Consider the following 13,417-nt stretch of genomic DNA (forward strand, 5'->3'; position numbering starts at 1 on the left):
AAGTAGAGACCCCAGTTCCAGACCACATGAGTCTGGAGATGTGTAAGTGTCTTCTGGTGGAGAGCAGTAATCAAGGAGAATCTCTGGCTGTCTCTGTGAAAAGATTGTGAGGAGTAGATGCTCAAACCCTAGGCTCCCCAGGGAGATTGTCACAGACACCAATTCTTATATTTGAAGAAATGGGACAAAAATAAATCAGATTTCTTTTCCGTCTTTTCTTTCAAGATAAAAGCAAAAGGATATGTAGTCTAAATTAATAGCCAAACCACTGCAAAACAGCAACAACAAAAAACATTTACCTCCTTTTCATTGCTATATCATTAATGCACCATGTAGATATGAAGGAAGAGAAGGTAATCCTTCAATAATATTACATTTTCATTGTGAGTTCAAGGGAATACACTCCAAGTGTGTTCCTGAAATTCCAAGGAATGGGGTGGGATTTGGTGGGAGCTGAAGTGCCAAAGAATTGACTCTGTTACTGTCAACAGTCAGCAGGAGACAATGTTGCAGTGTTAATAAATCATGCTTAATTCCAACTCCTGAATAACAGTGAGCTCTGCTAGCTACCTGGCTATTCTCTGGTGGTCAGTAAAGCATGCAAACAATATTTCTAAGTCTTTGGAAAGGGCTGAAGCATAATCAGTGTTGAGGTGGGATTTCTGTTGAGCTGTGCTTGTTTACCTCTCCCACTACAAATCTGAGCTAATTACTTCAATTACGTCAGTCTTTTGGTACCTTGCAGGAATTTTGAAGAATTATTTTGCAAACCTGGTTTCTATGGCTGCTCTCACATGCCTGAAATCATAAGGTAGCACTATCCTAAAGGAAGAATTTCAAAGATACTTTCAGAATAATTTTTTGGGAAAGTGGTTTTTAGAGAAGTAGAGAATTTATCAGTTTGAACACGTGTACAGGGATGTGACAGATGCTCACACACATAGTCTATCTACAGAGTGTAAGAGAGGCAAACACGTAGGCACTTTCTTCTGGAGGTGGCTCTGTAGTAGTTTTATTGTTCGTGACATGTCAAATTTAGGAGAAGATAGTCCAATAGTGATACCATTCATTAGTTAGGAAACAAGGTATACCAAAGACAAAGCAGTCATTCCATGGTCTTCTAAGAGCTTTCAGGAGAAGTATCTGACTGCTCTCCACCTTTGGACTTCATAATCCACAACCCTTCATTTAACAAGACTATGATTTGACGCGATGTCTTCATAATTTTTATTAGTCCAGTATTTTCCCATTTATTGATCTATGCATTAGAAAGACCATAAGGAAGAGTTAACACATCACCTTGTTCTCAGCTGTTCCTCTCTGTCATTCCCCTCTATATGATGCTGTAATACTGAGACTACATCTGGTGTGAGGAGAGTGGGCAACTCTGAAATGCTTGTTTCACACATGTTGGTTTATCTTGTTTGAGAGGTCTTTCTGTTTAAAACAAAAGGGAAAAGGAGAGAAATATTGTGAAATTGAGACAAGTTTGCGGATTGGAAAATAGGTATGTGGGACAGTGAATTATGCTTAAGTACACCTGGAGTCTGTGGTTACCCTAATTTATGTAAACACCTTGCACATTCTGGCCACAAACAGTAGTCAGGGAGTGGAAGTTATAGGAGAATCTACTTAAGCCTCTTCTATATGGAGAAGTAGGAGTTCCTGTCCCCACACATGAGAGGTCTGAGCACAGCTGCTGCTCCTGTGCGCTTACTGAAGAGCTGACAAACAGAAACTGCTGGCAAAACTGCAATGGCTGGCTTGGAGTAGTGCCAGAGCAAGGAGAAAAGGTGAGTAGGTAGTGCAGGGCAAAAGCAGCTCAGACCAAAAGATCACTGGAAGCTTCAACTGAACCAGCTTACCCAACAGAAGACTCTGCATCTGGCACCTGTCCATCCCAAATTGAAAATGAAGTCCTGTCAGGAAAGGTGGGAAGCCACCAGGAGACCTATCAGCAGTCTCAGTAAAAAAGCAGCAGAAGAGTGTGAAGAACTGGACTTCAGGAAAAAAGGAGTTTGACATTGCATGTTACCCTGTCAATCTACCTTCCTGATTATTTCCTTTTTGTTTGATAAACTGTTTTTTGTTAAATAAATTGAGTCATACATGCCAAGGGAATACCAGTGCACTGAACAACAGAAATTCTGATTCCATCTTCTCACAGGTTTTTTGGTTGGTGGGATGGGGACAGAGGCTTAAGCTGGAATTTCTTTAGTATTTTCTCAAGTATAAGACCAGTCTTTACTGTGGCAAATTGAGTCTTATCAGAAGGATTATAACTAAATGAAGAAAAGCTGCAAGGAGGACGAAGTAGCTTAGCTGCTTTTCCTCATTTTTGTCCGCAGTGCGAAGCAGAATACACTCACATCTCTACCCATCCTCACTGAAGCCCAGCTCAGATAAACTCCACCATGTTTCGGAGTTTGACAGGGAGCAGTCATAAAATCAAAAATCTGTTTGGAGAATAAGATCTGTGGAGGCAAATGCTATCATCCATCCTCTAGAAAGAGTTGTCCTTCCTGTGATTGAGCATGTCTGTAATAAGAGCCTGGCTGCAGAAGCAGCACACTGGTGCAGCTATTCTTAGAGATCAGCCAACGGGACCAACAGGCTTGCATGTCATTCCACATGGCTCAGGAGGATTTTAGATGCTGAGCTTATCAGTTCTGACAGAGAGTCTATGATCTGTGTCAACGTGAGGAGCAGGCTGCTTGTATCTGAAGGCAAAGCAAAAGGAAAATGCAATGATAGTTAACTGCTGTTCATAGCTGAGCTGAATTCACAGACACTAAGCTTTACCTTCAACTAGAAAAAGCAAGTTATGGAAGGAAACAGCGAAGCTGGTGTCTACTGAAAACTATTTAAATTCTAGGACACGTTGCCTTCCTAGCTGTTGAACTTTGTGTTTTATGGAAAAGTAGGCAATAAATAACTCAGAGACTGCACTTATAATACATGGTTGCTGTTATTATGGTTGTCCCAAGACTAACCTGGAGAGTCCTTTGTTGCCTTGTATTAAAACAACGACATAATCCCTAGCAGAAGCAGTTACAGTGCCTTTGGCTATGTAGTGAGCAGTCAGTATTTCTGGATGACTACTTGCTACATAATAAAAGTGTCAGCATAGTGGATATTTATTTGCTGAGAAAGTCACTGTCATAAAGGGTTACTTATAAGCTAAAAATTCTAGCACGAAATGAAAACAAATATCACCGTTGATACCCAGGCGATTGTAGTTACATTGCAGCTACTCAGATTTTGTATTTGCTGCAAAAGCATTCATGTTTCATCTTCCTTTTTCCTGAATCATCAGTGACAGGCAATTTGGGAAAAGGATTTATACTTAGAGGACAAAAAGTGACAGTTCTGGATGGCCAGCATGACCCATGCATCTTGCAAGCTCTACACTGAAAACAAAGTTCTGTTTTGCCGTAGCTGTATTTTTCAAATCAATAGGACAACTTACTAGTAAGACGGAAAGAGGGGAGATTTATCTATATAAAGCTGAGCAATGCTGCAGTGAACAGTGGGACATCCTCCATTAAAAACAAATTGGATAATATTTGCATGGGGAGCCATGAGTAAGGGTATGTAGAAACTGCTAATGTTTGGCCATGCATTTCATGTAACAGTTACACAGGATGCTGAGCAATGCTGAGACTTCTCCAAGGACTCCTTTGATTATTTAAAATTAAGATTTCTTCTTTTTAAATGAAGACAATCAGGCCTTTATTCATAGATACTGACTTGCTGAACTCATCTGGGCTAACTGCTGTGAGGAGCAGTATTGTCCTCTACACTCAGCCTCCATCATGCCTCAAGTTTTATTTACAATTTTTTTTTTTTTTTTTTTTTTTGCATGCTGACTGGCTTATTCTTTATGGTCTCTTCTTCTTTTGCCTTGGAGATAATTGTCCAAGTTGCATTATGTACAATCCTTTTTTGGTACCTTAGTGAGTGACCCCTCACTCTCTCAATTGGTGCTGTGATATGACACTCTCTGAATCAAATATATCTTGACTTTGCCATGCCCGAGTCCTCGAGACAGAATAAGTTGTGCTCCACAGTGAGAGGCCTTTTACTCCAGTGGATTGTTTGGACTCAACACAAATGATTTTGCCCTCTGTTCATTCAGACTCAAATGCCTCAGGATATAACCAGCTCACTGGTTAGCCAACTTCCTACATCACAGCGGTATATGGCTCAAACCACTTCAAGGGGTGAGAGGAGTACTTATTTGAATTATTTTGTTCAGTGATGGAATATCACAGGATTTGTTATGAATGATATCAAGTGTTTTCCAGTTGGCAACACAGTCAATAGCACAGTTGAGTTTTGTAATACTTTGTGGTTCTTTTGTAAAGATTTGTAACAGACCTAATCTGGGTTAAAAAAAAAGGCAACTTAAAATGGTCTGTATTCTATAACATATTCCCAGTAGCTGTCAGTACCTGGCCAATGCTTGGAGATCTAACTCTATATCATCAAAACAGGGAAGCTTCCAGGGAGTCAGACCTGTTTTACAGCACCAGGTTTCAGAGACAAAGAGCATTTCTTCCCCAGCTGTACAAATAATTCCACAAGATACAGGAAGACCTCAAGCAGCGGTGACAGCTGTCCAGTTCGGTACCTGAATTCTAAACCACATCACTCATCCACTTCTAATCCCAGACATGGTACTACCCAGCAATAAATGTAGCCTGCCATTGTATTTATTATAAATTCTGCAGGATTAACAGAAAAGAAAAAGCTTCTTCTCAGATAGGCATACCCACTCTGTGTTTTAGCTTTGTTTGCCACTCTCTTTGAAGATATAGTAAACAGAAAAGCAGTATTTACTGACAGAAGTGGAAAATTACTTTTCAGATATCCATGGCCATGTGTTAATCCATCATAGTTAAAAATCTGTCCTTTTTTTTCCCCAATTCCACTCTTTACAGGTGAAGACCAACCATAATAATTTCACTGACTTTGAAGAGCACAACTTGACTTCATGTATTGATCATCAGTTACTAGTTTCTGGATAAACTCTTTTCTGGTGCCTTTTATTGTGCTAGAGATGAACTGAGGTCACAGTAGTAGTTTTGTGAACAGACAGTAAATTTTAGTATTGCAGAAAGTGGTGCTAGAGTTTAGAAGACAGCTGTACAAATTGCAAAATCCAATTTGTTTTTTGTGGACTATCTGTCCTCTCAAGTCTTATGATGATCTTTTACTGTGATTCTCATGATCTGTGTTAAGGAGACAGGAAAGTTATATCTACAAGTCTTCCTGTAGAGGAGACAACTATTCACTAGCATAGGCAGGAAGACAGGATGACTTTATATTAAAAATAAGTAAATAAATCAAGTCATGGATTTCATTTTTTTTTTTTACTCCCTCAAACTTTTTAGTTCTTAGAACCACAGAAATATCAGGGAAAGAATTATGGCATTAGAAACTAAGGAAAGAGCAAGCAAGAGAAACATAAGTAGCATATGGGACTGATCTGTAGGCTAGACGTGGTCAAAAGAAGAAACCACCTACAGAAAACAAAGGAGAGGAGGGAGGAGGGAGAGAGGAAGAGAGAAGTGGGAGGTGGAGAGAGAGAGTTTGAGGCAAAGTCCTGAGATTCTGGTTGATCTGGTGGACTTGCTAAATGTTATCAACTGATGAAGAAGCTGAGAAACATATGCAGGCCTATAAATCTTTCATGCTTGCTACTCTGAGAAATAATTGGATTTAGAACCCTTTGCAATTCTCATTGCTTGTCTGCTTCCTTCATAACATATCTGAAGATGCAAATGCAACCCCCAAGCACACACATGGGCTAGAGAGATGGAAAAAAGTTAAGTGAGAATTTTATCTTGAAGGTCTAAGAAATCTTGGTCTATGAAATGCCAGTTCCATGCAAAAGTGATAGTCAGAAAGGAGTTGTACCAGAATGGCTGAAGTAAGAGATTGCATGGTTGCCTTTTCAAATACATGAATTTCAAGCAAGCATCTCCAGCATGATGGTACTCAAGCACGGCTATTAGTCACTGTCAGCTGCAGAGATCTCTCCCAAGACTGTATGACAGAATCCTCTCCATTAGGAACAATACTATCAGCAGGTTGAGGAAGGTGCTGCTTCCTCTCTGCTCAGCACTAATGAGGCCACATCTGGACTATTGCATCCAGCTCTTGGCTTCCCACTACAAAAAAAAGATACGGGGTTACTGTGGCAAGTCCAGAGAAAGGTATTGAAGATGATTATGGCACTGGAGGAAAAGCTGAGAGAGCTGGACCTGTTTAGCCTAGAGAACAGAAGGCTCAAGAATATTTATACATTATCAAATCTATAAGTACCTGATCAGAGGGACGAAGAGGGAGCCAGACTGTTCTCAGTATTGCTTAGGGATGGGATAAGAGGAAACACATTTTTACTGTGAGGGTGACTGAGCCTAGAGAGGTGGTAGAGTCTCCATCCATGGAGATGAGATATTCAAAAGCCAACTGGACTTTGTCCTGGAGAACTTGTCCCAGTTAGCCTGCTTCAGTACAGGGGTGGGACTAGAAGATATCGAGGAGTCCCTCACAACCTCACTGATTCTGTGACCCAGCAATCTGTACGTAATTGCTACAAATGAGTTACAAAGTTTAATTCCCAGCTATGTGAAGCCTTTGTAGGACAATGGAGTTTGCCTAAAGAATCCTTGCAGCATTGACTTCCTAGAAGCATTAAGGTATTCAAACATAGCATGATCAGCTGGGAGGAGCAATGCATCCAGCTCTTGCCAGCTGAATGAGCCTGTGAGAAAGGAACAGAAAGCTACATCTTGGAACACTTGTTCCCAGTTGTCCTGCCCTTCAGTTCTTGGGGCTTAATCTAAGTGATTTATTGCACAGTGATAACTGTTGTCCAGAAGTTAGACCAAAAAAAAAAAAAAAGAGTAAATGTTTGACAGCAAGTTACAATCTTATTTATTCCCTGTCATGAATCCCTAGGCCTACTACCCAAAACAATCAGTTCCACAAGATGAGTATGTTGCTGAGTTATAGGTGTCTCACGGAAGTGTGTTTTGAGAGAAACACATGAAAAAATTAATTCAGAGCCTTCAATACTGAAGATATTAAATGAGTAGGAAAACAGTGTTGATTGTTGCTGTTAATTATGAACTAATTATGAATGGATAATTAGAACTGAACCCAGCATTCTTTGTATTGGTTTTGTACTGAGCAGTATGACTAAGCTAAGGCCATTGAGATGCCTGTGCTGTCTTAGAAACACATTTTGACATCACAAATGTGGAACCACATGCTCCCCTCAGCTGCTGTACATACACCACTCCCACTGGACAAGATGATGATTCTGTCTCTGCCCTTTCCAAGAGCAAGAACCCACCTCTGTGTGAAGGCCAGCATGGGGATAAAGGAAGAAGAAAGAAATGTGACAACATGACGGTACAGTCCCCATCACCAGAGGGAAAGGAAGAGAAGACACATCCCTGGCTACTTTTCTCAAAAACGAAATATCGTGGCAATGATTTCCCTCACACCTGTGCATGGATTTCCCAGACCAGAGTTAATCCTCATTTGGACTATTCCAAATCTGTAGCTATTCAACAGAGTAATAATGACCATGACCTGCTGCTAAAACACTAATGTGGTTTATGAGGAAGATCAGTACCATTCTTCTCATTTAGCAGGGGGGAAATTGTTGCAGAGGAACTTGCCCAAGTTTCTCCAACATGTCAAGTGATGGAGAAAGAACACAGAAGCTAATCTGTCTGAATCTCAGCATTGTGTTCTCTCTACTGCACCTCAGCCAGGATCCTCCCCATTTAAGAGAGATGTGCAAGTAGGAAACTCAAGAAACTGAAAAGAAATGTTTAAAAAAAAAAAAAAGCAAAGCAGTGTCAGCAGAAGAAACTCATCTCTTCTACAAAGTCGATAACCAAATCATTATTTCAGGTAAGGAAGACAGTAGATGGCAGTGTCCCCCAATACTTCCTAGGGAGACACAGCTCTTAGACTCAACAACTCTGCTACAGAACACAGACCCACACCCCAGCCAGTGACAGATGGTAGACAGGAGAGACTTCACTCCCCACCGCAATTTAAAAACAGGCAGGGTCTGGAAGAGTAGTGCTATGCAGCCTCTTAGCTCGTTTCTCCTTAGGAAAGCCTTGTAGCTCGCTTTTTCTGTCTTGCAAGTTAATCTACTATCAGTGACATCTGACAGATGACAGTAGAATATGATGACCATTTCTGGACTGAAGGAAACACTGGTCAGTCAGCTCATCAAGTACGTTCCATAGTAACAGATTATGACAGCTTTCCATTTTCTAAAATATTGACATCTGGCCTTCAGACACAAGGTATTAAAAAGCCAGGAAAAAAGGTCCTAGGGCAGAACAAAGATCTGGCTTCAAATTACATGCTTCTGCTGTCTTCCTGTGTCAGGATGAGCAAGTCACTATGTCTCTCATCATTCTGGGTTCTGCTGCAATGCTGAAATCTCTGCTTTGGCATACCTACTAAACATTAAAAAATTCTACTCTCCCAATCAGTGAAAGCATTTAGAATAACTCCAATGACTCAAAGAATTACATTTCTGTGGCAGATATCTAAATATCTGCTGAAGTCTTCTCACAGGACATTGCCAAGATTATTCCATTAACATTTTTAAGACAACCACAGTCTAAAAGCCCTCAGAGAAACCTAGAAGAGAGATAAAGAAAACAAATACAGAAGGAAGCAGCAGTTTGTAATGGTTTTCTTAGCAACTGATCAAAAATGAGATCTATTGTGGTGCATATGCCTTTCAGATTTCTTTGAAAGAAGAGGAACACAACAAATGGACTCAAAGGAAAGGTCAAGAATTAAAATATCTACTCTTTCAGCGTTTCTGGATATACTGTTGCCTTGAAAAATCAACATAGCTCTGTCAACCACAATATTGGCATATACGAGCTGGTCATTCGACCTCTTCTCTGAGCTTTGATATTGTCTTGAACTCTGAAAATCTTTATTAGAGTGCTTTGCAGTGAAACAACTGCTGAACAGCCCAGTGTTATGAACTTCTAACACCTACAATGAGACTAGTTAGAGCAGGGCACAGACCTTGCAACTGGCCTTGGCTTCAAGGATAAAGAATAATGGCAAACTAAGCCAACCTGACAGGACATGCTACCAGCATTTAAAATTAGCCTTAATGAGTCATCCAGACATATGCTAGAAAAGCAGATTCCAAACCATCCACATTCTTAGCCTCCTTCCTCTCAAGATCTAGGGTGATACAAAACCTTTAATTACAGCATGCTAGTGATCTGGTTTTAATATAGAGATACAAAACGATAATTTTAAATATACTCAGAACATTCTGTGATGAATCCTGTGGTAGTGAAGGACAGTGCATACAAAGTCAAACAGGGATAAAGGGAGGCCGGAATGGATTTATAAATCAATTCTTATCATGAAAGCTGGTTGGAGGACCACCTGGACCGCCTTACATGCTGCATCTTGCGGTTTCACTTTCAATGGCCCAGTCAGTGGTGCTGTCGTCTTTGCAAGGAGAGAAGAGAGAAAAGAAAGCAAGGGCCTGGCAGCTGCATTTGAAGCTCCCTCACATGATCATTTGAGAGCCCCTACACAGTAGGGATTGGTTCTTCAGCTCTTTCAAAGAGGCAAGAACATAGATTTCCCTTTGTGCTCATAAAGATATGTTTCTATGATCTTTGTCAAATGCATTCACTCGATCATATATGGGCATCTCACGTTTCGCAGAATGAAAGATTTGCCTGATTGTGTGCCCAGAGCCAGAGGTTTCCTGAACTAAGCAACCACTCAGTAAGAATCACTGAAAGACATTAAAAGAAGAGATTGTTTAAATATTTTGGAAGATGTATACTAGTGCTTTAATCCTTAATTTTAGGAGTCTGTATGGTACACAGGTACCTTTAGAAAAGGCACTTTGCCACAGACTGAACAAGGTATGAATGGCAGAAGAAATCTGTACCATAGAGAAACTTTACAAAAGGTGTTTATTTAGTCAATTATATTTTCTTAATGTTTTTTACATCCTTAAAGGCATCATATTTTAACTCTCCTACCTCTCAAGACATTCTTCTTTCTTACAATCCCAGTACTATCTACGAAGCCAAGACGGTGTTTACATGCTTTATTTAGTAAAATCTGTCCAGGCCAGTACTGTTTCTTTGCACCACTCTGCACATACTGCAGTATACTGGTCTTCCTCGGTGGATCCTGACACATATATCCTGAAATGTCCTGAATATGCATTTTGCTGTTTTCATTTTAGCACTACCTTAGTGAAAGAATACACTTAACAGCATCACCAGAAGTATCCTAGGAACATGCTGGCAGATGTTTAGTATCACAGACCTTGATGACTTGTGATAAGATTCAAAAGTTGTTTTGTTGTCATTTTCAGCTGTGCCACTGGTGACACTAAAACAGGAAAGTGCAACACCTGACAGATATTGGCCAAGCATTTGAATAATAGAATTTACAAACTTCCTCATTTTCCTTTAAAAAAGTAAGTCTCAGGTTCATTTTGATGTTACAGAAGCCAAACAGTGACTTCGAAGACTTTATGAAATTGAGAGTCAGTCTCTCTGAACACAAGACATAGGGTGAAGCTTTGAATCAACCACTCTACAAATCCTTACCTTCTAGATGTGTCCACATTTTCTTTTTCCCTCTGAGCTATCAGGAGAACACCTCATCACCGTCCACTCTTCAAAGCAGTCTGTCCTTCCAAGTCACCCTTCAGCCAGCGTCAAGCCCTGGCAGAATAAGAGCAGCACATACAATGTGACCGCACAAGGCTCAGTTGTGCCCTCAAGCTTTGGAGTTTGCATCCAGCATACCTTGCCATCAGACTCAGTGTCACATCTTGTCCTAGTCTGTGTGCAGGCATGCTTGTGTTTTGTGTCACATAGAATAAAGAAAAAAATTAAGGCTTGTCCTGTTCTGTAGCAGTTGGCATATACATATGGGTAATAGAAGCTCTTACCTACTGCTTTAACAAAAGTCTATATTAAACAGAGCTATGCCAATAATTGATATTTTAGGTCAGCAATCTAAGGAATAGCAAACAAAAAAGAAAGAAGTAATTGTACTTGTATTAAATAACTTTTTTCTTCTTTAATTCCCCTGCCTCCTTCAACAACAACAGAAAATAGCTATCACACTTCTTTCCCCTAAATGATAATGCTCTAAAAGAACAGACCTCTACAGGTTTTATATTTTTTGGCCATTCTTTGAAGAACCACTACATTTTTTGTTTTTCTACATGATGTTCCAGAAGTTCCTGAAGAGTGCAAATCACAATTTTAAAGCAACATTCCTCAAAATCCGTGAAAATAAATAAATAAATAAATAAATGGAGGGCCTAATACTATGGCATCTTTCAGCTCATCTTTTGGTTCTCATACCATCCAATATTTGCTCAGCTCTTTTACCAGTCTTTTAAGAATCTAGTTTAAAAGCGTGTCGAGAAAACGAGAAAAATAGATTGGATTTTTTTCCATCATTTTCTTCTATTTTCCAAACAACATTTCAGGATTTACTTTAATTGTTTTGCTTTACATATTCATTGCTAATTAGCAGACTGAGCTGTTTTAATAAAGAAACAGTGATTACTACCTGCAGCATGGAAGGTTCCAAAGGCCCCCTCGACAAATCAGTTTCACTTTCTCTATGTTATAGTAAAGCTACTGGAAGAGGCTGCCGTCCTACCTGAAGAGCACACAGCCTTCAGAGGCAGGAGAGCAGGACTAGAGCAGGAGAACAGTATGGCAGGGATCATTAGAAGACTTTCTGCTGGCTCCTGTTATGAGTGTATTCCACTAAGAGTGAAATGCATATGAACCTATCTATATTGTATTTTTACTGGACAACCCCCTGCTTGCAGCAGCAGCGTGCGTTACTTCAGCAACAGCTGTGGCCCTGTGTAAAGCAAAAGGACTCAAAGACCTCACTGTCAGCCCCAGCTGACCCCTGACCATCAACAGTTTACAGACTACTCCTTGCAGAAGCACATACCCCACCACACAAGTCACTGCAGCACAAACCCTGACATGAGTAGCCTCCCACAAGGTTTTCCTAGTCATTTAGAAATCTCAAGAAATGTGTTCTATTGCAGGGATCATAGTAAAACTGTATTATGATACAGTTATAGACAGGATCCCCATGGTATAAAATACCACCCCTCCCCCCGCCCCCAAAGTCTTTAAGATGATCAGCTTCTCTCAATCCTCACAATGCCCAGGTCCGGGATGTTTCAGATCATAAATTATAACCTGATGGTCAGCCTCTTAATCTGTGTCAAATGGAATCAAAGCTAAGCCTCAAAAAAAGAAAAAACAACTAAATTTTCTGATGAAGTTAATCTTTTTCATTTTTTCCTTTTTGTTTGATAATCAGTAAATTCTGTTGAATAACCAGTGTATTTCCTAATATAGCCGCAAGGAGTTTCACAATAGCATTCATTCATCTGAAAAAAAAAAAAAAAAAGGGACAGAGTCAAAGCTCTACTGTCTTACATCATTTTCAATGAATGCTTTAGAGTGAAATGGCAATCATGAGACCTCCAGCCTACACAAGGAGGAAGTGGGTTTGCAGGCTTGCCAGATTAAAGAGTGACATCACATTATCTTCGTCAATGCTGATTCCAGTTCTTCGATAATCAGGCAAACATGGAAAGTGCTGTTCTTGTATCACATGGTCAGACATCACTTTCCATTCATGAGGGGAGTTAGCGGTGCTTGCCTCAGCAGAAGCCCTGCCTACTCTACTGCAGGAAACTTGCAAAAACTGAGAAAGAAAATGTGACAGAAAGAGCAACCATCTCTACTCCCAGGCTGATCTATTCAAGATGCACATTCCAAAGCCACTTGCTATTTGTTTAGGTCACAAATTAGAGGAAACTGAAACCTTGTCCTTGCACAGAAGAGAGTGTCAAGTGCCATCACTTTGAATCCTAAACTGACCAGCAACAAGTTTTGCAATCCTTGTGTGTAAGTATGAAACACTCAGGGTTTTCAAATTGCTTATGAAATAGGGAGGCATCATTGTGTGTGTAGTACCCCTTTCTGGAAAGCCACCAACACAAACTGCAAATGGTGGACATAATCCCAACCACCAAGAATTTGAACTGTGCACCATGAACCCTTTGGTGACTTGTTTTGTCAGCAGAGTGCCAGAACTCCCAAACTCTTACTTTCCTATAAGGTTCCTGCACTGAAGCTTTGCTGAAATGAGAGCTAGCTTAGGTTCATAGCCTACATTTCAGAGAGCTTTTGAAGGTGATAAATTACACAACTTAGCATTCCCATTAACAGAAATTTGGGGTTAACCTGCAGGCCTTTTGAAATGAAGATACAAGAATGTCTTTCTATATACACCTGTATATAGGTCTAGCATATTA

Source organism: Nesoenas mayeri, assembly GCF_963082525.1.
Source record: "Nesoenas mayeri genome assembly, chromosome: 2".
In the NCBI taxonomy this organism is placed as follows: Eukaryota; Metazoa; Chordata; class Aves; order Columbiformes; family Columbidae; genus Nesoenas; species Nesoenas mayeri.